At 49.1% G+C, this 26,425-nt stretch overlaps 2 long non-coding RNA genes across 2 annotated transcripts in view; both read right to left on the bottom strand.

The window, feature by feature from the left end:
* Positions 1-26,425, bottom strand: part of LOC102144116 (uncharacterized) — a 108,657-nt gene that overhangs the window by 70,249 nt on the left and 11,983 nt on the right. Inside the window, exon 4 of the long non-coding RNA XR_012426218.1 lies at positions 25,756-26,122. This is a non-coding gene — a long non-coding RNA (uncharacterized lncRNA). The remainder of the gene's footprint in view (positions 1-25,755; positions 26,123-26,425) is intronic.
* LOC123569551 (uncharacterized) lies at positions 1,581-11,129 on the bottom strand. Its single transcript, XR_006693353.2, has 3 exons — positions 10,982-11,129; positions 3,475-3,742; positions 1,581-1,974 (listed from the first exon to the last, which is right to left on the bottom strand). It is a non-coding gene; the product is annotated as an uncharacterized lncRNA (long non-coding RNA).

Below are 26,425 nucleotides of genomic sequence, written 5' to 3'. Positions count from 1 at the left end.
CTGATACACGGTAGGCACTCAAAGGGCATGCTGCATGAAAGTGATTGTTGGCTGAGTGCAGTGGCTCACACCTGTAATCCCAGCACTTTGGGAAGCCAAGGCAGGTGTATCACCTGAGATCAGGAGGTTGAGACCAGCCTGTCCAATAAGGTGAAACCCATCTCTGCTAAAAATACAAAGATTAATTGGGCGTGGTGGCGGACGACTGTAGTCCCAGCTACTTAGGAGGCTGAGGCAGGAGAATTGTTTGAACCTGGGAGGCGGAGGTTGCAGTGAGACGAGATCGTGCCACTGCACTCCAGCCTGGGTGACAGAGAGAGACTTTCGAAGAAGAAGAAGGAGAAGGAGGAGGAGGAGAAGGAGAAGAGGAAGGGGAAGGAGGGGAAGGAAGGGAAGAAGGGGAAGAAGGGGAAGAAGAAAAAGAAGAGGGTGATTGTCATCATCATCATCACTGCCACTGTCACTGTCATCATAGGATGACACCAAAGATCCCATCTCACTTAATGCTCCAGTCACTCAACCAGGGCAATCCCCACCACTCCTGAAGCACACGGATCCAGTGTTCCTAAGCTTTATTTCACATTCAGTAAGAAGCAACACATCACCCCACCATAGACCCACACAACTGTCCTTCATTGTGGGAAGTTACTGGCACATGTTTGTGAGCACTTTGTTACAGCTCAAGGTCAAATGAGGGCTCTAAAAGCCTAGAAATTGGAGACTGGCCTCCGGACTCTGTATGACCCAGATTGCAACTTCCACTGACCCAGGGGTGCTTGACTTTTTGGAGGCCAATATAGGATCTGGGATGGGATCTGCTGCCCAATGGCTGGGGCTCAAATCCTAGTTCTACCACTTCCTAGCTATGTGACCTTGGGCACTTACTTGAAATAAACCTCAACTTCCCCATCTGTAAAACAGGAATGATGCTAGGACCTAACCTCATGGATTATCTCATTCAGTGCTCCTGCAACCCTATGAGGTTAGGTCCTAGAATTATTCCTTTGGTACTAACACTTTTAATCATTCCCAATACCCTTGTATGGTGACTATTATTCCCAATTTAAAGTGATGAGGCTGGGCGTAATGGCTCACACCTGTAATCCCAGCACTTTGGGAGGCCGAGGCAGGTGGATCACTTGTGGTCAGGAGTTTTGAGACCAGCCTGGCCAACACGGTGAAACCCCATCTCTACTAAAAATACAAAAAAATTAGCTGGGCACGGTGGCTCGTGCCTGTAATCCCAGCTATCCAGGAGGCTGAGGAAGGAGAATTGCTTGAACCCGGAAGGTGGAGGTTGCAGTGAGCCGAGATCGTGCCACAGAACTCCAGCCTGGGCAACAGAGCAAGACTCCATCCCAAGAAAAATAATAATAATAAAGTGATGGATCAGGACACAACTTGCGCAGCTATGAGATGGGAGACTGGGATTTGAACACGAACACAACTTTCATACCAACCTCGGATGCACACACTTGCTCTAGTCTACACCAGTGGATCTTAATCATGGCTCTGCCATGGACACCTCTGACATCTGCTGAAGCCCTTCTCAGAATAACATTTTTAAATGCCTAAAATGAAATACAGAGAGTTACAAAGGAAACCAATAAAGTTAAAATCCAGTTCTTAAAATATTTTTAGTTGAGATATGATAGTATACATACTTCTTTCTTAATGCATTAAACAAAGAATAGTTGCTGGTTTAATTACCACCCAAATTTCTAAGTTATAATAAATGTAAATAATATTTTGAGATATCTGCAGCCACTTTAATGCAGTGGAGAAGTCACTGTCTGTGCGTACTATTGGGTTGTACTGATTCCATTTATAATTAAAGAAATGCAAAACTTCAGTAAAAGTTTCCTGAAAATAAAGATGGAAATTTATCCCATCCAAGCTCCCAGACCCCCTGAATTGTCTCCATAGACCCATGAATGCCAGGTTATCATGATGTTCTGAAGAACACACAGTTTTCTGAAAGAAACAAACCACAACAGTGAGCGAAATTGACTATTCGAGAATGGAAAGAAAACCTCTTTCTCAGCCATCAAAATCAGCAGGCAGTCTCCACCCACCATATGCCATTGACAATTCTGATGACTTCATAGAATCCATTTCCCAACAAGATCAAGGGGTGGGGCCTGGGGAAGGTTGGGGATAGGAGGGGAAGTATTACGGATGATGCTATTTGATTATACTAATTGCAAATAATGGCCCAAACCAAGAACCCAACCACAAGTCGATTCATTTCAAAAGCTATGTAATAATGTTTAGGATAAGGAATTAATTTTTATAGCCACTGGAGCGGTTGAGCGTCTACCATAACACAGATGTATTACAAATTAAAATTTCCCCTCAGGTGGTTAATGTAAAGACACCATAGACAACAGGAAGGACCCCTGAGTCACACACCCCCTTAGATATGCAGGAAACCAACAGTGGGTATTTGAGGAGCCACCACCCTCTGCCTGGACTGCACTCCCCATGCCACATGTGGCTGCCAGTCAGTCTCTTCCTCCCCTCCCAGGAGGAGAGCAGTACCCCCACTCAAGGACATTGCTTCCTTGTTTTCTACCAAAGAGACCGAGGGCACCTTGAAGGCCCAGCACTCCGAACACCACTTTTCCTGGCTGTCTGGTTCAGACCCTGGAAGAGGAGCCTTCGGGCAGGGAGGGGGATGACGTCAGCACCCACGGCTCCCAGCACAATGGCTTTCAGCCTGGAACTCTCAGCCAGGAGTTTTGTGTTCAGAGAATACATTTTGGTTTACTCTTTGCTGATAAAACTCTGTGCCTGGCCGGGCGCGGTGGCTCAAGCCTGTAATCCCAGCACTTTGGGAGGCCGAGGCGGGCAGATCACGAGGTCAGGAGATCGAGACCATCCTGGCTAACATGGTGAAACCCCGTCTCTACTAAAAATACAAAAAAATAGCCGGGCGTGGTGGTGGACACTTGTAGCCCCAGCTACTTGGGAGGCTGAGGCAGAAGAATGGCATGAACCCCAGAGGCGGAGCTTGCAGTGAGCCAAGATCGCATCACTGCACTCCAGCCTGGGCAACAGAGGCAACTCTGTCTCAAAAAAAAAGAAAAGCAAACAAACAAACAAAAACTCGGTGCCTTTGTCCTATGAGAGAAGCATGGAAACTCCAGGGTTCCCAGGCAGGCCAGACCTCCCAACCCCTTCTTCCAAGACTGCCAAGCCATAAAAGTGCTTCGCCTCTCAGGTGGGTCCCAGGCAAGGCGTGGTGTCAGTGTCTCCCCCTCCTGCCGTAACTTTCTGGCAATCAGCTGTGGCTCTCACCCAAACTGTGCACCTTGGCAGTCCTACCCGGGAATCACCTTGGGAATCATCTTGGCAGAGCCTGGGAATCTGCATGTTAAAGCACCCTCTGGTTCTGATGATCAACCTGTTGGCATCTGCATGACACCCTTTCTCTTTGAAAGGATCTGAGAGCGGCCCTTCGTACGTGCTCACCTGCTCCCTCTCCTAAGAGAACCGCCTTCCAGCCCTGAAGGCAATCATCTGCCAAGCACCAGGCTGGAGGTGCTAAGCTGCAAGGACTCTTGGGCTTCTGAAACCACAGGGTGCCTTTCCTCCAAAAGCTGCAGGTTCTTAGGGGCAGAGCTGCCTGACTACTGCCAACTGAGTGGTGGGCTCTTGTCCAGATCCAGACAGGGCAGGAGTGAGGGGTGACACGGGGTATTAGTCCATTTTGAGACTGCTGATAAAGACATACCTGAGACTGGGAAGAAAAAGAGGTTTGATGGACTTATAGTTCCACGTGGCTGGGGAGGCCTCACAGTCATGGTGGAAGGTAAGGAGGAGCAAGTCACGTATTACAAGGATGGCTCAGGCAAAGAGAGAGCTTATGCAGGGAAACACCCCCTTATAAAACCATCAGATCTCAAGATACTTATTCACTATCACGAGAACAGCATGGGAAAGACCCACCCTCGTGATTCAATTACCTCCCACCAGGTCCCTCCCATGACATGTGGGAATTCAAGACGAGATTTGGGTGGGGACACAGCCAAACCATATCATACAACCCCAAGCATGGAGGGCCAGGCAACCCCAAGAATGGAGGGCCAGGAAGTGCAGGGTATACACGCGGTGGATGGGTATGTTTTTGGTCCACAACTCTGACTCTTTAGATACAGCATTTCCTGGACCCTTTTTGAGGACCTCATATCATCCCTGGCATTTTGGGCCCATAGTCCGGCTTCAGGTCTTTTTGGTTTTGTTTTTTTTTTTTGAGATGGAGTTTTGCTCTTGTTGCCCAGGCTGGAGTGCAGTGGCGCAATCTCGGCTCACTGCAACCTCCACCTCCTGGGTTCAAGCGATTCTTCTGCCTCAGCCTCCCAAGTAATCCCAGTACTTTGGGAGGCCAAGGCAGGTGGATCACCTGAGATCAGGAGTTTGAGACCAGCCTGGCCAACATGGTGAAACCTTCGTCTCTACGAAAAATACAAACATTAGCTTGGCATGGTGGTGGGCACCTGCAGTCCCAGCTACTCAGGAGGCTGAGGCAGGAGAATTGCTGGAGCCTGGAGGGTGAAAGTTGCAGTGAGCCAAGATCTTACCACTGCACTCCAGCCTGGGCAACAAAGTGAGACTCTGTCTCAAAAAATAATAATAATAATAGAATAATAAATAAATAAATAAATAAATAAATTTAAAAGTCTAGTGAAGAAGTAAAATTTATTTTACTTCTAAAATTTCTTTTCTACCTACTTTTGCTAGTGGGAAATTTTTTTCCATTTCCTCCGAGTTCAGGGGAGGAAACCCTGTTCTTCTCACAATTACTCTGCGTGAGAAAATCCAGGTAAAAAGAACCAACAGCACCACCCCTGAGTCCCTCCCTCACCCACTCCCCCAGCTGAGCTTGCAAAGAAGGAGAGCATGTTGTGTGTGGCTGCAGCCATTTAAAATGCAGGCAGGGCTGGGTGCAGCAGCTCACATCTATAATCCCAGGACTTTGAGAGGCTGAGGTAGGTGGATCACCTTGAGTTCAAGACCAGCCTGGCCAATACGGTGAAACCTCGTCTCTATGAAAAATACAAAAATTAGCCAGACGTGGTGGTTCACGCCTGTAGTCCAAGCTACTTGGGAGGCTGAGGCTGGAGAATCACTTAAACCTGGGAGGTGGAGGTTGCAGTGAACTGAGATTAAGCCACTGCAGCCTGGGTGACAGAGCAGCACCCTGTCTCAAAAATAAATAAATAAAATGCAGGAGGGAGTCACTGTTTCATGGTGTCCTGTGGATATCCTGGCCTACTTGGGAAGCAGAATTGGACTGGACCATTTCTCTGGAGCAAAACTTCTTGATACCTACAGCAATAGTGTCTCCCTAGACATATGACCCGATTGGTAGATGGCTTCATGTCGCAAAGTTTCCAATGTGGAATTTTTTCAGAAGAGCACCAGGCAATGTGTAAGACATAAAAATCACAAGCAAATAAACAACAAAAACAAAAATCACAAGCATTTGACCTGAGCCAGTTGCTGAACTTCTCTGTGCCCATCTCCTCATTCATAAAATGGGATGGTAAGACCTATTTGGCTTCTTTCCTTCCCTACAATAAGTGTTGATGGGGGGGCAGCTATGCTGGAGATGGTCACACACACTCCTCAAAGCCCCTCTCCAGAGCTCTATCAGCAAGAGCGTGGAGAGAGGACCCCACGATAAACTCTAAGGGCAGAAGATTCCTGAGTGCTTTGGCAATTTGAAGGAAGGCGAGGGCAGCTCTGGTTGTTGGCATGATCACAAAACCTTCTTGAGCAAAGGAAGAGAGGACCCATTCATTCAGAGAGAAGTGAATTTTAGACCTTGCCTCCTGTCCACCTCCACCCCACAGCGCAAGAATTTGACAATTTCCAGGACTGTGAAGACCAACAGAGACCACGTGATTTTGCGAGACATGGACGCAGCTGTGAGGCTGAGTCACTATCCCAACTATCGTCACCACCATCGTCACTGCTGTCACCTGCGAATGTGCCAAAGTCCCTACCAGCACCTGGGTCCCCTCCGAGCTCCTGCCGGGGCAGTTTGTGGTGATGAGGATGATGTAAACTCCACACTGTCTCTGCTCTGACAACAGACAGTGTCTGTAAGCTTGCTGGCCACAGTGGTTCTGTGGTACCCAACACGGCCATCCTTGGCACTAGACAGTGAGTTACTAAACGGGCTCCTTGTTGAGATACCTGCCAACTGTGGCAGGTGAAGCTTTGCCATCCTCTGCATGGGACTGACCATCGGCCCAACAACAGAAACATCCTCCCAGAAGGCCAGTAGGCCTCTCCAGTCCTGGAGACACAGGAATGAGGGTGTCTGGGAGCGGACTCTAGCCAGAGAGCCTCCAGTGTGTCAAGGGGACCCGTCAAATCCCCTGGAGGCCACTGAGCATCAGTGTCTGCCCAGAAGATGACTCTGCCATGGCAGAGTCAGGACTTAGTGACCACAACTGCCCAGGCCCCCAGGAGCAGTTAGGCTGGGGTGCGGCACACTGTATCCTCCCTAGTGACCACATGGATGGCAGGGGCCACATCCTTTGACCCCACACAGGGAGACCTTATTGGCAAGTGGGTTACAGTTGAAAAAAGCTGCCACAGGCTGGGGCATCCACGGCTTCCAAACACTCAAAACTGCTTCCCGTGATCTCGGAAAATTGTCCAATTTTTGAAAGATAGGGGTGGGGATGGCCAGGAAACAGGGTCTGAAATTTATTTCTCTATCTTTTATTAGAATAACTTAATCCCTGCCAGTAAATATGAGAGTGATGTGACATTATCATAAAAGTAAACACACAATTACAGTAGGGGGTAGGCTTAAAACAAAACAACACCTGAGCTGATTATCTACCCAACCAACTGGAAACCCATGAGCAAAACCATCCTGCCCTGACAGGTGAGCACGCTCATAATTGCTTTTAAACATGTACTTAAATGTTGATCTGTTGTGTAAATACCTTTTTAAACAAGTATGCTTTAAGAAAATGTAACTGCTATGGGGGCAGGGACGTGGGGCAGGAGAATGACTAACGAAACCAACTTGAATTCCAGCACCCACATCTGTCGTCCACATCCCCTCGTATCATAGCAGGTGTTTTCATAAACCTGGCAGCTATCTTTGGGCATACATTTTGGATTCATTTTGTTCAATAGACTCTGTATTCGTTGTTGAGGGCTGCCACGGCAAGGCACTGCGGTCAGAGTGCCTTCAACAGGAACGCATTTCCGCGCAGTTCTGGAGGCTGGAAGTCTGAGATCAAGGTGTCTCGGCAGGGTTGTTCCTTCTGAGGCCTCTCTCCCGGCCTTATAGAGCAGGGGTCCTCAACCCCTGGGCCGAGGACCAGTACCGGTCTGTGGACCATTAGGAACCATTAGATTCGCACAAGAGCATGAACCCTGTTGTGAACTGCACATGCGAGGGATCTAGGTTGCGTGCTTCTTATGAGAATTCAAGACCTGATGATCTGTCACCGTCTCCCATCACCCCTAGATGGGACTGTCTAGCTGCAGGAAAACAAGCTCAGGCTCCCACTGATTCTACATTACAGTGAAGTGTATAATTATTTTATTATATATCACAATGTAATAACAATAGAAACAAAGTACACAATCAATGTAACGCTGGAATCATCCCAAAACCATCCCCCACCCCAGCCGGGTCCGTGGAAAAACTGCCTTCCACAAAGCCAGTCCCTGGTGCCAAAAAGGTTGGGGACTGTGGTTATAGAAGGTTGTTCTCTCCTCCCTGTGTCCTCACATGGTCGTCCCTCTGTGTGTGTCTTAATCTCCTCCTCCTATAAGGAACATCAGTCCTGTTGGATTGCAGCCCACCCTAAGGACCTCATTTTACTTTAATTACCTTCCTACAGGCTCTATCTCCAAATACGGTCATATCCTGAGATACTGGGGCTTCGGGATTATTTTATTTTATTTTATTTTATTTTATTTTATTTTATTTTTTGACACAGAGTTTCGCTCTTGTCGCCCAGGCTGGAGTGCAACGGCAGGATCTCAGCTCACCACAAACTCCGCTTCCCGGGTTCAAGTGATTCTCAGCCTCAGCTTCTGGAGTAGCTGGGATTACAGGTGCCCGCCACCACGACCGGCTAATTTTTGTATTTTTAGTAGAGACGGGGTTTCACCATGTTGGCCAGGCTGGCCTCGAAATTCGGACCTCAGGTGATCGCCCAACTCGGCCTCCCAAAGTGCCTGGATTACAGGCGTGAGCCACCATGCCCAGCCAGGGGCTTCTGGATTTAATATATGGATTTGAGGAGGCCACAATTTAGACCATAACAGATTACTTCCGCAAAAGTCAAACCCCAGGCTGTACAGGGAAGGAAAGGGTTGCCTGAGAACCCAAGTCAGGCAGAGCCTAAAGCCCTGCAGGAAGGACACCTGGTTCTAGGTACTGGCTTTATCTTGAAGGATAAATACCCTAGAGGTGATTTTAAAATAATAAATAAACACTTCCAAGGCAAAGGGAACATCCCAGAAAGTTCCAGACATGTAGGACTATCCTGATAAGAGAAGCAAGAACGTGATTTCCAGGGTCAGTGTTGGAGACACTAGGAGAGGGCAGAAGGCGCTGGGGGAGAGGGCAGCCCCTCCGCAGGGTCTGGCAAGCAGGGGATGTGCCCACTGCTCCTGCCCGTGCACCCGGTGGGCAGCCCCTCGGCGGGCTCATTAGCTGCCATCCTCAGCACTGAGGGACCCGTGCCCGGTCAGGGCGCAGAACCGGCTCTTCCCCCGCGGGGCAGGAGGCCAGCGCTTACCTGACTGACAGGTGTCAGGTCAAATCACCAGCTCTCCTGAAAATATCATCCTCGCCTCCTGCCGGGCCACGCCAGCCGGGGACAGAGAGACAGACAGCCCCCCTAATGATGCCAGGCAGACCTCCTGACAGCTCTGCCCTCCCGGGCCCCCGGAACAGCCAGCGCGGCGTGCCCTGCTACGGGAGGGGTGGGGACCCTGGCTTTCCTGCCCAGCTCAGCCCAGCCCTGCTCAGCAGCAGAGAGAACAGGACGGAGGCTCCCATTTCCCAGCGACTGCGGCGCCTCCAAACCGCCCGTCTGCGACGCCCACGCGAGCGTGCGCAGCCCAGCCCCTCCCGGACGTCCTCGCCCCCGCCGGGGCACATCGTACTCCGCACCCAGGAGAAGAGTGGCACGCGGATCCCAGCCCCTGCGAGCCCCTCTGGCCGCCGCCGCTTCGCACCCCGCATTGCCTCAGCTGCCGTTCCAGAAATGCAGCGTCTGGCGCGCAAAGCGGTGCACGGTCCCCAGTCCGCGCGCAGCAGCCTGGAGCGGCGCCAGAGTCCCCGTCCCACTTCCTGGCGGCCCTGCCTCCGGCCAGCTCCCTCCTCCCCTCTCTCCTTCCGTGCCCCCCACCCCATCTTGGGACGCTTCCAGGACCCAAGAGGCAGGAGGGGGATCGCGAGGGGAAGGCGCGGAGGGGGAGAAGGAGGAGCGGGGGAGAAGGAGGAGCGGGGGAAGCAGCAGCTCTGGAGGCTGCGCGGCGCTCGCGGACCCACGCGCCGGGAAGGAGGGCGCAGCCCCGAGCATCGCACGTGGTTTCCAGATTCCTCCCACCCCTACCCCGGCGACCACGAGAGGGGGTCGGGGGCAGCTCCTTCCCAGCCCCAGCTGAACAGAAAGCCTTGCAAAAGGGAAGAAATTAAAAAGCAGGGGGAGGGAAGGGGAGGAGGGGAGGGGTTGGGGGAAGGAAGAAAAAGTCACCTTCAGCCATAATGGGTCCCAGAGAGGAACAGAGGGGTGAACACAGGTAGGGTCCTCGGGTTCCCTCCCCGCCTGCCTCCTCCCACGGTTTGTGCAGCGGCCTGGCCCATCCGCCTCTGGGGCGACCACGGGACACACTGCATGGCCACTGTCACTCTGGGTCCCCCCTGCCACACACACATCTGCGACTTCTGGCTCTTTGATCTTCCCTTTACAAAATGGTCATGCTTTTTCACGACAGGGTGAGGGCCCCAGGGACGCGTTCTGCATGGAGGATGGCAAGGGGAGGTTTGGTTGAAACAAGAACCCTTGGTTGGCCCCTTGGGTTTCCAGCCCCCAAGAGGGCTCACACAGCCCACGTGCCATGTCCCGGGTCCGAGCAAAACAGAGCATGCCAGTGTGAATGGCCGGTACTCAGACGCGGCCCCCTGGACACAGACGGGACTTTCTGTCCAGAAACAACCCAGCCCCCACAACAGCCTGGTCGTTACACTGAGTTCATGTCGTTCCAAAGAGCAAAATATATACCGTGAAGGGCCCACCTTTCCTTTTCTCCTTGTTCTACAGGGCGATTAGCATGGAGGAGCCATCACACTGTAGCGGAGGGGAGAGGGTGGTTTAAGAATAAATGGGCTCTGGGAGAGAAGGAGCAACTTGCAATGCCACTCTTGGCATTCTGCAGGAAGCTCAACCCTCAGCTCTCACCCACCCAGAACCCCAGCATCTGCTGAGCCTCTGCCACTGCCGAATGTACTCCCAGGAAGGGCTCCGAGCCTCTGCCTTGCTGAGTGCACCCCTGGGAGGGGCTCCAGCGTGGCCCCAGCATGGCTACCCCCGCAGGAAAGGAGACCGTAGTGTTTCTGAACAGAGGGGTAGCTTGCCACGGTAAACATGCCAGTGCCCTGAGGTGTGGAGACTGCGGGAAGCGATTCAATATTTTCATGGGGGCTCATTATATTTGCTCCCAGACCAGAAAAGCCGGAGCCTATTACTGCTCTCTTGGTAGGATTTTTTTTTTAATCCTTGTATATTACAAGAACATGAATTAAGCTCTGATGAATGTGATATTAATTAATTACATGAAGATCCACGTGGGAGACAGGAGGGGGTGGAGGGAGAGGTTGTGCTATGCAAATGACCGGGAGGAGAGATGCTGCTGGAAATGTGCTTCTCATTGTTTCTGGCTCCAGAACGTGGAGGCGTGCGCAGTGGGCTCAGCCAGGGAGGTTTACCTGCAGGCAGCAGATGTGGCTTCTGCAAGATTTAAAGCCTCTGGCACCATTACAGACGAGGAAAGTGGGGGGGGCCTGGGCATTGCAGCAGCGGAGAGGGAGGAGGGGAAGGAGGACTCCGGCTCAGGCCGCCATCTTCTCGAACTGCAAAAAGGGAATTTGAAATCCGTTTCACATGTTCCAAAATGGCTGCTCTCAGCCGGAGCCTGGGAAGGTTGCAAAGGCCCTCGTGCGGCTCAGAGAGCCTCCTGGACTCCTTCTGTCCGTAAAACGGAGCCTGAGTGTTGCAAGAAGAGTCCTTGACTACTAAAGGCAGATCATTCTCCTCCAAAATACTTTGCAGAAACCACTTCAAACTCCCACTCCAGCTCTGAGCCCCAGGGGGAGGGGCTGCTGCCACTGAAAGCTGGCAAAACAAAAAATGACAAGGAAAAATGGGAGACTGAATTTGAAAATCAAAAGAGGGGGCCTATAGCCTGAGCCCAGATGTCAGTGGCCACTTCCCAGGTGGCTCTTGGATGCTGCCACGCCCCCCTCACCTCCAGCTTGAAGCAGGCTGAGCCCCAGATACCTAGCACCTTTCCCTCCAGGACTGGAGACCTGTCCCTAGGAGACTGGGCAGATTCTTGGGTGCCACCAGGCAGGGTCTGATTCAAATGAGAAGATGATTGGCAGTTACAGTGACGTGAGCCAGGGGTCATCTGGAGATCCCTAAAGGCATGAGGTGTGGGTCCAGGCAGCAGGGAATTAGGTCCATGTGAAGGCAGGACCCAGCCTGGAAGGCCAGGGAGCAAAAAGGCCACGAGACGTGAGGTTTGGGAAGGGGTCTGAGCAACTAACTAGAGCTGGAAGCCAGCAGCAAGAGTGGCTTTTGATATAGCTGGATAGGCTCAGGCACTCAGGAACTCTGGCTCTAAAGCCACGACAATCACTCAGTGAGACAGGTATGGGGCTGCAGGTAAAAGCCAGAGTCACCAGGCTGGGGGAGGGGAGTGAGAAGGAGGAGCAGAGGGACGAGGCTCCCGTCATGCCCCCTCCTCCTCTTCATGAAGTGCCCATGTTCTTTTCTCTCCTTGATGTGAACGTTGGTCAGAACGTCAGAGTCTAACATCATGCTTAGCTATAAGGTGTTGTTTGTTTATCAGGAATTCTGTCTGCCAGATCTAGAACATCTCAAAGCACCAGTCATAAAACGTCAGACATTTCACAAATGCTGTGATGGTTAATTTTATGTGTCAACCGGATTGGGCCACAGGATGCCCAGATATTTGATCAAACGTTAGTCAGAGTGTTTCTGTGAGGGTGTTTTGGATGAGATTAACATTTATTTATTTATTTATTTATTTATTTATTTATTTATTTATGACAGAGTCTTGCTCTGTCACCCAGGCTGGAGTGCAATGGTGCGATCCTGGTTCACTGCAGCCTCGACCTCCTGGGCTCAAGTGATCCTCCTGCCTCAGCCTCCTGAGTAGCTGGGATTACAGGTGTGTGGCACCACGCCGGCTAATTTTTCTGTGTGTTTTTCGTAGAGACAGGGTTTCATCATGTTGGCCAGGCTGGTTTGGAACTCCTGACCTCAGGTGATCTTCCCACCTAGGCCTCCCAAAGTGCTGGGATTACAGGCATGAGCCGCCGCGCCGGGCCGAGATTAACATTTAAATCAGTAGACAGAATAAAGCAGTTTGTCCTCCCGAATGTGGAGGGGGGCCTCATCCAATCGGTTGAAGGCCTGCACAGAACAAAGGCTGACCCTCCTAGCAAGAATGAATTTCTGCTCCCTGACCGTCTTCAAGCTGGGGCAACAGCTTTGTCCTGCCTTCAGACTGGACCTGACCTGACATTGACTCTCCTGTGTCCCGAGACTGCCAGCTTTCAGACTAGAACTTACACCATGGGCTGTCCTGGTTCTCAGGCCTTTGGATTCAGACTGGAATTCCGTCATCGGCTCTTCTTGGTCTCCAGCTTTGCCCATTGCAAATCACGGGACTTTCCAATCTCCATAATCACGTGAATCAATGCCTAATAATAGATCTCTTTACATAAACAGGACCAAAGGAGAGGCAGTGATATAGACAAAGGGGAGAACCCTGACTAATGCGAATATTCACCAGTGATTTCCCCTGCTTCATCTGGGCTGGGGACATAAAGAAATTCAAGATGGGTTTGGAGCTAAAGTAGATCCTGGCTGGGAGCAGTGGCTCACACCTGTAATCCCAGCACTTTGGAAGGCTGAGGTGGATGGATCACCTGAGGTCAGGAGTTCCAGACCAGCCTGGCCAATATGGCAAAACCCCGTCTCTACTAAAAATACAAAAATTAGCCAGGTGCGGTGGCATGCACCTTAGTCCCAGCTACTTGGGAGGCTGAGACAGAAGAATTGCTTGAACCCAGGAAGTGAAGCAGTGAACTGAGCTACACCACTGCACTCCAGCCTGGGTGACAAAACAAGACTCCATCTCAAAAGAAAAAAAAATTTAAAAATAAAAAAGAAATAAAAATAAAACAGATTCTGTTGTTATCACCAAAGACCAGAAGATAATTTATCTACATGTCTGTGCTAGATACTCTCTATGGCATTCAGCATCCAGTTCCACCACCTTGTAGCGTGGAAGCTAGAAGGCTAAATGCTACATTTCCCAGACCACCTTGATTTTATAGGATACCAGCTGTAAACCAAAAAGTATCTGAGATAAGTCTCAGTTAATTTAGAAAGTTTGTTTTGCCAAAGTTGAGGACGCGCACTCATGACACAGCCTCAGGAGGTCCTGACAACGTCTGCCCAAGGGGGTCAGGGCACGGCTTGGTTTTATATATCTTAGGGAGTCTTGAGACATCAATCAATATATGTAAATCTGTACACTGGTTTGGTCCCGAAAGGCAGAACAGCTCGAAGCGGGGAGGGGCCTTTCAGGTCATAGGTACATAAGACATGAATGGTTGCATTCTTTTGAGTTTCTGATTAGCCTTTCACTGAATACACAATTGACAGGAAGAGTTACTTATGCCTTGGTCTGGCTCAGTGAAACAGTAGGGCAGAGGAAGCCGTCAGATCTGCCTTGGTCTCAGGTGAGCAGAGGGATGACTTTGAGTTCTATTGTTATGCCCAGACCGTTTATTCCCCGAAGAAGACCACCAGAGTCCAGAGTCAAAGCTAAGCAGCAAGGATCTTTATTACAGGTTCGAACCTGGAGCTCTCACTTGCTCGCGAAACGAGACGGGCAGGAGAGCTCCCCTACTGAGCTCCGAACAATGTTATATAGTCTAAGGAAAGTAGGCATAGAATCATTATACAAATTAGAGGTATGATTGGCTGGAGTTTGAACAAAGCGATTTGGCAAACTATGATTGGTTCCCGCCATTTCTGATATTTCAGTACAACCCTTGAGGCGGAAGAGCAGTTTTACACAAAGGCAGTTAATTATATTGCATCAGGTTGCACGACCAGTTTATGGCTATCTTGCTTAAACACACCTTGTGACCTGGCTATCTTACTTAAACATTCCTTGTGACCTGGCCTCAGAAAGAGAAACATGTACTTACAGAACTTACGAAACCTCTGGTACGTGCAAAGATTAGAGAGCAGAACAAGGGTGTAGCGGGTGGGGGGCGGGTACACATCTATCTTTGTGTCCTTTCATTTCTCCCTTCTCATAAGTAACTGGATGTCCAATCTTGGATTTCCAGAGTCTTATAATATAGCCTCACTTTCTGGGTGCAGGAGAGGCTGGTGATGGCTACGGAGGACCATTAGTTGGATGGTATCAAACCTTTCTCTGACAAATTGTAAAATTTTATTTACCACACAGGGGCCTATAGTGAATAGAAGTAGTAAAGACATTAGGGGGCCTAAAAGGGGTGCCAGAAGGGAAAACATTGAAGAGCTCCACCAATTGTTAGCGGCTGTAGTGAATTGTTGCTTTTTCATTTCTAAGCTTAGTTCGTGTAGGCGTTGGACTCTTTCCTCAACTAACCCTGACTCATTTATATAGAAACAGCATTCTTCTTTGAGGAACATACAGGTACCTCCTTTCTCAGCCGTGAGTAAGTCTAAGGCTCTGCGGTTTTGAAGGGTGACCTGTGCTAGGGAGGTGAGCTGCCGCTGAAGGGAGGCTAGGGAATAGGCGGAGTCTTCCATAGCAACAGAGAATTGTTGTAACAGCTTGTCGTTTTCTATCATGGAGTGTTGTAGGGCCCCTTCTGCTAACCCCGCTGCGACGACAGAGGTGGTTAAGGATATTCCGGCAATTAGTGGTAGAAAAACTGCTCGTCTATGTCGCGCAGTTTTAGTTGGGGCGGTCCCTGCCCAGCCTATGAACTCTGCCGGGGTTAGCAGTGTCAGTTGGGGAACTAGGATAACAGGGATACACAACTGTCCGTCAGAGATGCTTTTGGACAGAGTTTTTAACAGAGTCATATTACACCAGAAGAACACACCAGGGGGAGCATATATGGGACTATTAGGGTATGTAGCCGATTGGTTGCAGAGGCTGTTGCTAAATGCCGAATAACAATAGGGGTATTTCTCTTGGTATGGGTCACGGTACAGGGCTACATCGGGTATCGTGACTATCGATGAGTTAAAACCTGTATAGTTTGTGGGAGGGGAGGATAGAGGAACAGCCGTTAATGGTGGTCTTCCTAGGGTTGCACACATAAAGCAAGAGGACAGGTCGCCTAAACCAGTGAGGTTGGCGAATGCTAGCCCTTCCCGTAATAGAGTTAGCCAGGAGAAGGGCTGCAAGTCTTGTGATAACTTGGTTTCTTGCCTGTGGATTTGTGTGTGGATTAAGGGTTGAATCTGGACTAGACTTCTCCACAGATATAAATGGCTACTGGGCCAGGTACTAGTTGATGAGTAATATACTCCCCCATGTTGTGGGGTTGTCCACCGAGAGTCCCATGGGTCTCTAATTATCCAAGTGTAAGTGACGGGAGACTCAGTTTTGTAAAAATACCACCCTTGTCGTTCTCTCCAGTATCAGACAGAGTGCGTCTTACAGTAGCTATATGGGCAACCTGCACTCTGGTGCCACCAATAATTTTTACAATTATATTCAGTTTGATCATATTCAAAACAGATCATGGGTGTTGCTGGTTGGGCAATCTGGAACCTAGTGAAATTGAGGTAAACTATAGTATTACACCCTGAGGGGGGGCAGTCTGTGCTAGCTAGCAGTTTACCCGCTTGGGGGGTTTCCCCGGGGTGAGTTTTGTTTTCATAGAGCCAGAACCTCCAGACATAGGGATTAGACGGCGCAGCAGTGAGGAGAGTCAGATGCATAAGGCATAAAAGCATAGGTAAGCTAGACATGGTTACGGCTATGGGGATGACGGCGCAGGGTTAGCTTTAAGGGATTGTTCTTAGCTTTGTCTACAGTCCATGTAACCGGTGCTCCAGACGGCTCGAGAAGGTCGGATGTTGGGTCCACTGGTTTGACGTGTGTGTAGTGGATCCACGAAGCGATGCCTTCTACTTTGAGAGTGGTGGGAGTAGTCAGGAGTACTTGCAGTGGTCCTTTCCACCTGGGTTGAAGAGTTTCTTGCCGGTGGCGCTTGACTAGGACCCAGTCTCCCGGCTGGAACGGATGAGGCGTCGGCGGAGGTCCTGCCTCGTACAGTTCTCGTAGTCTGGGCCAAATTTCCTGGTGAATTTTCTGTAAGGCTTGTAAGGAGAACAGGAGCTCAGAGACATTTTCAGTTTCAGGTTTGAGTAAGTCATCTTTTAGACTGGGGACCAGGGGTGGGGGTCTGCCATACATGATTTCATATGGTGTGAGGCCTAGTCTGTAAGGGGTATTTCGGGCCCGGAACAGAGCGTAGGGGAGAAGTACTACCCAATTAGCGCCAGTCTCCATGGTCAATTTAGTTAAGGTCTCCTTCAGAGTCCGATTCATCCTTTCTACCTGTCCTGAGCTTTGGGGCCTATAAGCACAATGTAATTTCCAATTTGCCCCCAGAATGGAAGCCAAATCCTGACTTACCTTAGCAACGAAGGCTGGTCCATTGTCTGACCCTATTTGGACGGGAAAGCCATACCTGGGGAGGATTTCTTCCAAAATTTTCTTTGCTACAACCTGAGCAGTTTCTCTCTTAGTTGGGAACGCTTCTGTCCATCCTGAAAAAGTATCTACAAAGACAAGTAAGTACTGATACCCATATTTTCCAGGCTTTATCTCAGTAAAGTCTATTTCCCAATAGATACCAGGCCTAGTTCCTCTACACCTAATTCCTGTGGTGGTCTGGGTTTGGGGGCAAGCGTTGTTTAGTTGGCAGGCTTTGCAATTTGTTGTGACATCGCTGGCCAGTTCAGTTATGCGCCTGATTCTAAACTTGGCGTGCCTGATTAAGTCCATCATTCGCCGGGCACCCAGGTGGGTTGTCCAGTGGATGTGTTCCAACACCTGCCGTCCTAATTTTTCTGGTAGGATGGTTTGGTCATTTATATCAGTCCACCACCCATTTTTAACCTGTTTTAGTGGAAGCGTGTTCATCCATTCGCGATCCTGTTCGGTATAGTCGGGAAAACATGGCAAATTTCGCGGGCCAGGATCGGGGAGCTGGAGCGCGAGGAGCTGACTGGGAGCTTTTGCTATGCTCCTTGCGGTTTGGTCGGCTAAGAAGTTGCCTCGAGCAATTGGCGTAGTTGGTTTCTGATGCCCAGGGCAATGTACAATAGCCAATTTCTTTGGTTTCCACAAAGCAGTTAATAGAGCTAGGATCTCTTGCTTGTTTTTTATTTCTTTGCCTTCGGCTGTTAATAGTCCCCTTTCTCTGTAGATGGCCCCATGTATGTGCGCAGTAGCGAAAGCATAGCGGCTATCCGTGTATACTGTTAGTTTTTTCTCTGCCCCTAGGGTGAGGGCCTGTGTAAGGGCTATCAGTTCGGCTCTTTGGGCCGATGTCCCTGGAGGCAAGGGTTCCGCCCAGATTACCTCAGTCTCTGACGTTACAGCCGCTCCTGCATACCGCTGGCCTTGGTGGACATAGCTGCTGCCATCAGTGAACCAGGTGAGTTCTGTGTCGGGGAGCGGACGATCTTGCAGGTCCTCCCGCACCCCATGCACCTGAGCCAGTATCTCAGTGCACTCATGGGACGGGGCGTCCAAGTCTGGATTTGGCAGCAGTGAAGCAGGGTTTAAAGAGGTTGGGGGCAGAAAAGTTATTCTGAGGGGGTTTAACAGCAGTCCTTGATAGTGGGTGAGCCCGGCGTTACTCATCCATCGGTCCGGCGGCTGCCGGAGGACGCCTTCAATGGCATGCGGGGTTATAACGCGCAACTCTTGCCCCATGATAAGTTTATCAGCGTCTCGGACCATTAGGGCGGTCGCCGCGATTATCCGGAGGCAGGGTGGCCAGCCAGCAGCCACTGAATCTAATTTTTTTGACAAATAGGCAACTGGCCTCTGCCAGGGGCCTAGGTACTGTGTTAACACGGCTTTTGCAACACCCTTACTTTCATCCACGTATAAGTGGAAGGGTTTGGAGACATCAGGGAGCCCCAGCGCGGGGGCTGATAACAAGGCAGTTTTGATTTGCTGAAAGGCCAGCTCAGCCTCTTCCGTCCAATTGAAGGGCTGCCGTTCCTTTGTTGCCTGGTATAGGGGCTTGGCTAACTCAGCAAATCCGGGTATCCATAACCTACAGAACCCTGCCGACCCCAGGAATTCTCTCACTTGCCGTGTTGACTGGGGTCTAGGGATGCGTAGGACTGTTTCCTTTCGGGCTTTGGTTAGCCAGCGTTGCCCCCCTTTTAATAGGTACCCCAGATAAGTTACCTCCGACTTGCAGATCTGAGCCTTTGTTGCTGAGGCTCGGTAGCCTAGCTCCCCCAGAGTCTTCAGGAGGTCCTCAGTCCCTCGAACACAAGTTTCCGGGGACCTGGCCGCTATTAAGAGATCATCAACATATTGCAAAAGAGTTATTTCAGGGTGTTGCCGCCGGTACTCACCCAGATCTTCATGAAGGGCTTCATCGAACAGAGTTGGCGAGTTCTTGAACCCTTGTGGCAGTCTGGTCCATGTTAGCTGACCGTTGATGCCCCTCTCAGGATCCGTCCATTGAAATGCAAAGAGTTCTTGACTTTTGGGAGCCAGAGGAAGGCTGAAGAAAGCGTCTTTTAGATCAAGAACGGTATACCACTGTTTTTTGGGATGTAAGGCACTCAGAAGGGTGTATGGATTGGGCACAGTGGGATGTATGTCCATGACCCTTTTATTAACTTCTCTTAAATCCTGTACTGGCCTGTAGTCCGTACTGTTGGGTTTACGAACAGGTAACAGTGGAGTATTCCAGGATGAGTGGCAAGCCCGTAGGACTCCCTGGTCTAGGAGTCGGCGGATATGGGGCGTAATTCCTTCTCTTGCCTCCAGGGGCATAGGATATTGCCGAACCCGAACGGGGTCCGTCCCTGGCTTAACTTCCACAAATATGGCAGGTCGATGTTTAGCTAGCCCCAAGCCCCCAGTTTCTGCCCACGCTTCAGGGAAACGCTGGAGCCAAGAGTCAATTCCCTGATCGGGGGGCTTTTGCTCTTGATGGAGTCGGTACTCATCTTCTAAGGTGACAGTCAGGATAGATATTGGCCTGTTTTGGGAATCAGTTATCTTGGGCCCTTCTGGCTCAAAGTGGATTTGGGCCCCCATCTTTGTCAGCAAGTCCCTCCCTAGTAGAGGGCAGGGGCTCTCTGGGATGACTAGGAAGGAATGGGAGACTTTTCCCGTTCCTAAGTCTACAGTCCTCTGGGTTGTCCAGGGGTATTTTTTGATGCCTGTGGCCCCGTGCACCCAGGATGTTTTCTTAGACATTTTTCCAATTGGTTTGGTTAGGACTGAGTGTTCCGCCCCAGTATCGACCAAGAAGCGAACTGGGGACCCCTCCACTTGCAAAGTTACCCTGGGTTCGGGGAGGGGGTCCGAACCCCGTCCTCCCTAGTCAGAGTCCTGGGTAACGAGTACGGAGGTAGGGTTAGCTGGTCTCCGTTTCTTTGGGCAGTCTTTAATCCAGTGGCCACGTTCCTTGCAATAAGCACACTGATCTTTTTCTAATCCTTGCCTAGGGCCTTGCTTTTTCTGCTTTCTGTTTTGGCCATTTCCTGCCTGGGGGAAAGCTGCTACTAAGACTTTGGTCATTTCTTTGGTTGCCTTGAACTGTTTTTCTTCTGGAGTATCCCTATTATTATAAACTCGCTGGGCTATCTGAAGGAGGTCCTGAATCTGCTTTCCCTCTAAACCTTCTAATTTCTGGAGTTTTCTTTTAATATCTGGTGTTGCCTGGTTTACAAAGGACATTACTACCGCTGCCTGATTTTCCGGTGCTTCCGGGTCCATAGGGGTAAACTGTCTGAAGGCTTCCATTAATCTCTCTAAATACACAGCGGGGCTTTCTGTCTTACCTTGTAACACAGAATATACTTTAGCCAAATTGGTGGGCTTGCGAGCTGCAGCCCGGAGACCCGCCATTAGAGTCTGGCGATAAATGAGCAGTCGTCCCCTACCTTCTGCCGTGTTGTAGTCCCATCTGGGCCGGGTCAAAGGGAAAGCCGCATTAATGAGGTCAGGATTTGCAGTTGGCTGGCCGTCATCTCCTGGAACCAGTTTTCTGGCCTCAACTTGGATTCTTTCCCGCTCCTCCGTTGTGAACAGGATTCGGAGGAGCTGTTGACAGTCATCCCAGGTCGGCTGGTGAGTAAACATGACACTGTCTAACAACGAGGTTAGATCTTTGGGATTATCTGAGAACCGAGCATTTTGGGACTTCCAATTGTATAAATCACTGGTGGAAAAAGGCCAATACATGAGACGGGAGAGCCCGGTATCATCGAGCGATCCTATTTCTCTGAGAGGCAGGGCTACAGTGGAGTCAGGGAGTCGGGAAGCTTGGTCCCGCTGTACGTGGCCTCGTGTTCGGCCGGCCGGCCCCCCCAGGTTACTTTCACTCTCGGCTGCTTCCGCTTCTCGGTTTCCCTCTACGGAAGCACCACCCTGGGGGACTGGGTCCTGCGGGATAAGGTGCTGATATGGTGGGGGAAATGTGGGTTCTAACGTTAGGGGGTCCTGGCTGTCCGGCAGCACAGGGGCCGAGGGAGCAGAGGGAGTCTTTTGTCTTGTAGGTCGCGTTACTAGGACTTTGCAGGGCTCAAGGATGAATGGAGTTATCCAGGGTGGTGGGTTTTCCACAAGATCCTGCCACACTAGAATATAAGGAATTTGATCAGGATGTCCTGACTGCCCTGGCAGGAAAATCTTAGTTTTTACCTTAGTAATAATAGAGAGACAGAAAGTTCCTTCAGAGGGCCACCCTACGCCGAAAGAGGGCCACTCCGAACGGCAGAAAGTAACTAGCTTTCCCTTCTTTAGTTCTACGCTTAAGTTACGCCCCCGAGCCTTCACATCCTTAAAATTGGTAACAAGGAGTGAGAGCGGCGTGCTCTGGTTGTTGCCCATCTTTGGACTGCTCCTACAAAGAGAAGGGGGGACGAAAATGAGTGTGAAGCAGAGGGGAGTATCCGACAGGTCCGGTCCTGGAGGGGGAAGAAAAGGTTTTATGTTTCGTTTTGGGCTTACACTTAACACTTAACAATAACGGACAGACAGTAATAACGATGAGCATTCGCGAGCGCGTGTCGGACTTCCGACCTGAGTCAGACGGGGCAACCAAGGATGGAGGCCCCCAGATGGGCACTGGGGAACGTCTCCCACCAGTCCCGAGTGGCTGTCTTCTAGCGCGTCCGCCAAGACCGTGCCACTTACAGAACAGACCAATACAGATTACAGATTACGGATTTCGCGAAATTTCAGGGAGACAGACAGAGACAAAGACAGAGACAGTGACAAAGCCGGCTTACCTACAGATTAAGATCCGTTGACTTGGGGGTCTGGTGGGCTTGGGGGAAATCCCGGACGAGCCCCCATTTGTTATGCCCAGACCGTTTATTCCCCGAAGAAGACCACCAGAGTCCAGAGTCAAAGCTAAGCAGCAAGGATCTTTATTACAGGTTCGAACCTGGAGCTCTCACTTGCTCGCGAAACGAGACGGGCAGGAGAGCTCCCCTACTGAGCTCCGAACAATGTTATATAGTCTAAGGAAAGTAGGCATAGAATCATTATACAAATTAGAGGTATGATTGGCTGGAGTTTGAACAAAGCGATTTGGCAAACTATGATTGGTTCCCGCCATTTCTGATATTTCAGTACAACCCTTGAGGCGGAAGAGCAGTTTTACACAAAGGCAGTTAATTATATTGCATCAGGTTGCACGACCAGTTTATGGCTATCTTGCTTAAACACACCTTGTGACCTGGCTATCTTACTTAAACATTCCTTGTGACCTGGCCTCAGAAAGAGAAACATGTACTTACAGAACTTACGAAACCTCTGGTACGTGCAAAGATTAGAGAGCAGAACAAGGGTGTAGCGGGTGGGGGGCGGGTACACATCTATCTTTGTGTCCTTTCACTATCTGTCCTTTGTCCGCAAGGAATTTTCTTGTGGGCAAATTGTGAGCAAGGTCTGTAGCTTTTTTTTTTTTCTTTTTCTTTTTCTTTTTTTTTTTTTTTTTTTTTTTTTTGAGACGGAGTCTCGCTGTGTCGCCCAGGCTGGAGTGCAGTGGTGCTATCTCAGCTCACTGCAAGCTCCGCCTCCTGGGTTCATGCCATTCTTCTGCCTCAGCCTTCCGAGTAGCTGGGACTACAGGTGCCCACCACCACACCCGGCTCATTTTTTGTATTTTTTAGTAGAGATGGGGTTTCACCATGTTAGCCAGGATAGTCTTGATCTCCTGACCTCATGATCCGCCTGCCTCAGCCTCCCAAAGTGCTGGGATTACAGGCGTGAGCCACCTCACCTGGCCTTTTCCATGTGTGTTGACATTGTCCAGTCACCAGTCATCTGGTTTTTAACCTTCACCTGAGGTACTTCTGGCTGTGTTGGCATGAAAAGTTTGGTGAATTCTCTCCACAAAAAAACAAGTATGAAATGGATGAAATTGTCAAACATCAACCACCTTTGGGGACCAGTGGGCATCAACCAAAGACAGACAGTGAGTTGAGAAGCTTCCATTATTGGAAAGCTGCAGAGCTTTTGGCAAGAGTAGTAAAGGTCTGTGGTCTTCTTGTCTACGGATGCTCTATCCTCCCCAAGCTGGATCAGCAAGAACAGTTATGGTAGCCAGAGGGGGCTGACTTGGGACGAAGGAAAAAATCTGCAGTTTTCCCAACTAAAAGTGATGAATTCAGTAGGGTACAAATTGGAAAAACCCAGTTTCATAAACTCAAGTTTGGATTCCAAGTTGGGGCAAGCAGCAAACCAGTCAGGAATTTCATGGCCGGGCACAGTGGCTCACGCCTGTAATCCCAGCACTTTGGGAGGCTGAGGTGAGCGAATCACAGGGTCAGGAGTTCGAGACCAGCCTGGCCAACATGGTGAACCCCTGTCTCTACTACAAAAATACAAAAATTAACTGGGCATGGTGGCATGCGCCTGTAATCCCAGCTACTTGGGAGGCTGAGGCAGGAGAATCGCTTGAACCTGGGAGGTGGAGGTTGCAGTGAGCCGAGATCAGGCCACTGCACTCCAACCTGGGCAACAGAACAAGGCTCCATCTCCAAAAAAAAAAAAAAAAAAAAAAAGGAAATTTCACAGGGAGATCCTAGAAATAACAGAGCACTGGAAAGGCTGAAGCAAGCTTACCACAAACACTGGGCTGACTGGGGAACTATGAGCCTGCACAGGGCGGGCCTGAACCCGCCCAGCATCGAGTGGAGGCCGAGGGACACTTGGCTTCGGATGCACTCCCAAATCCACACACACACAGAGCAGCAGAGGAAAGAAGGCTTAGTAGGGCCAAGGCGTTTGGGCACAAACTTCGCCCAAATTATTGGCTGACCATTAGGCAATGCAGACTCAAAGATGATTCCCGGGAAGGCAGGCTGAAAGATCAAAATTCTGAGCAAAGCGATCAGCAGACGCATACCACAGGGAGACATCCCACAGTGTAAGTCCAGGCAAGGAAAAAAAAAAAAAACCTCAGAAAAATAAATGGAATCCCGGCCAGGCGCAGTGGCTCATGCCTATAATCCCAACACTTTGGGAGGCTTGAGACGTATGGATCACTTGAGGTCAGGAGATCAAGACCAGCCTGGCCAACATAGGAAAACTCCATCTCTACTAAAAATACAAAAAAATTTGCTGGGTGTGGTGGCACACACCTGTAGTCCCAGCTACTTGGGAGGCTGAGGCAGGAGAATTGCTTGAACCCAGGAGGTGGAGGTTGCAGTGAGCTGAGATCACGCCATTGCACTCCAGCCTGGGCAACAAAGTGAAACCTTGTCTCAAAAAAATAAATAAAAATAAATGGAATCCAGAGCTACTGCATTATAATATTTAAAATGTCTAGTTTTTGACCAAAAAGTATGAGATATGAAAATAAACAGGGACATGTAACCCATACCTGAAAAAAGAAAAACACAGTCAATAGAAATGGACTCTGTGAGTGAGCCCTGATGTTGGATTTAGCAAGGATTTTAAAGTAAGTACTAGAAATATGTTCAAAAAACTTAGATGCTGTTAAAATGACAAGTTGGGCCGGGCACGGTGGCTCACACCTGTAATCCCAGCACTTTGGGAGGCTGAGGTGGTCAGATCATTTGAGCCCAGGAGTCAACATCAGTCTCTAGCGACATGGCAAAATCTCATGTCTACAAAAACAAAAAATTTGGCCAGGGGTGGTGACCCATGCCTGTAGTCCCAGCTACTCAGTATGCAGAGGTGGGAGAATCACCTCAGCTCAAGAGGTCAAGGCTGCCGTGAACCGAGATCACACCACTGCACACCAACCTAGGTAACGGGGTGAGGCCTTGTCTCAAAAAAATAACTATATATATATATATATATTCCCCCCACATGTACATATATACTTGTTATAACAATAAAAATGAGTTATTTAAATTTTCTTATTAAAAATCAGATAGAAGCATATGTTGTTTACAAGAGACACATCCGAAAGAAATTTGTTATTAAAGAGATACACAAATGAGGCAGTGATGGTTAAAGGGTGCAAAATCTCAGTTAGACAGAAAGGATATGGGGGAGGGCTTTTTGAGATCTGTTGTGTAGCATGGTGAATATAGTTAATAATGGCATATTATACATTTCAACATTGCTAAAAGAGTAAATTTTAAATGTTCTCACCACAAAAAATGTTAAGTATTTGACGTCATTGGTATGTTAACTAGCATGATTTAATTATTATACATGGCATTCATGAATTATTTTGAACAGAAATCATTTTTATCCCATAATATACACAATTATAAATTATCAATTTATAATTTAAAAATAGTAAAGAGAGGTTAAAAATTAAAACAGCCAGCAAAAATTATTAGGTAAATGCAAGAAAACAGAAAACAGAGATAAAAATCTTAGTAAGCATCACAGAATCAAAAGCAGAAGGTATCAAAATGAGTGGAGTTATTTTATATTAAGGGCAGAATCCACAATGAAAACATAAAATATAATTTGTCTCAAAAGATATTTTTAAATGGTCAAAATGCACAAAAAAAATTAACAGCATTACGTCTACAGCACTGAACAGTAACAGTCACTCTCAGTCTTTGATAGTCAGGTGGACAAAAAAATAGACAAATTACTTTAATAATATAATTCATAAGGTTGAACAACTTTCTACCTGTATCTATAAACAAATAAAAAGGTAGATTGTGAGAGCCAGCCTCCAGGATGACCCCCAGTGACCTTTACCTCTTAGTATTCACGCACCTGTGTATTCTGCTCCCACACTGCACTGGGGTTGGTCTGTGTAATCAACAGAATATTCTATCATCCTGATGATGGTATGTCACTTCCAAGGTCAGGTTATAAAAGACATTGCAGCTTCTCTTTCTTTCCTTCTCTTGGATCATTCATTCTTGAAGAAGCCAGTTATGATGTGAAGAGAGGCTCACATGGCAAGGACTGAATCCTTCTGCCAATAGCCACACATATGAGCCACCTTGGAAGCAGATCTTCCTGCACCGGTCAAACCTTCAGACGACTGCAGCCCCAGCCTCCACCTTGACGACCTCATGAGAGACCCTGAGTCAGAGCCATCCTGTTAAGCTGCTTCTGAGCTCCTGACCCACATCAGCTGTGAGATTAGGAATGTCTGTTGTTAATCAAAACCACAATGAGATACCATCTCACACCAGTTAGAATGGCTATTATTAAAAAGTCAAAAACCAGCAGATGCTCGTGAGGTTGCAGAGAAAAGGGAACACTTATACACTGTTGGTGGGAATGTAAATGAATTCAACCATTGTAGAAAGCAGTGTGGTGATTCCTCAAAGGGCTAAAAACAGAACTACCATTCAACCCAGCAATCCCATTACAAGGTATATGCCCAAAGGAATATAAATCATTGTACCCAAAGCCACATGCATGCAAATGTTCA

Source organism: Macaca fascicularis, chromosome 16, assembly GCF_037993035.2.
Source record: "Macaca fascicularis isolate 582-1 chromosome 16, T2T-MFA8v1.1".
Taxonomy (NCBI): Eukaryota; Metazoa; Chordata; class Mammalia; order Primates; family Cercopithecidae; genus Macaca; species Macaca fascicularis.
This window is presented reverse-complemented; position numbering and strand designations above follow the sequence as displayed.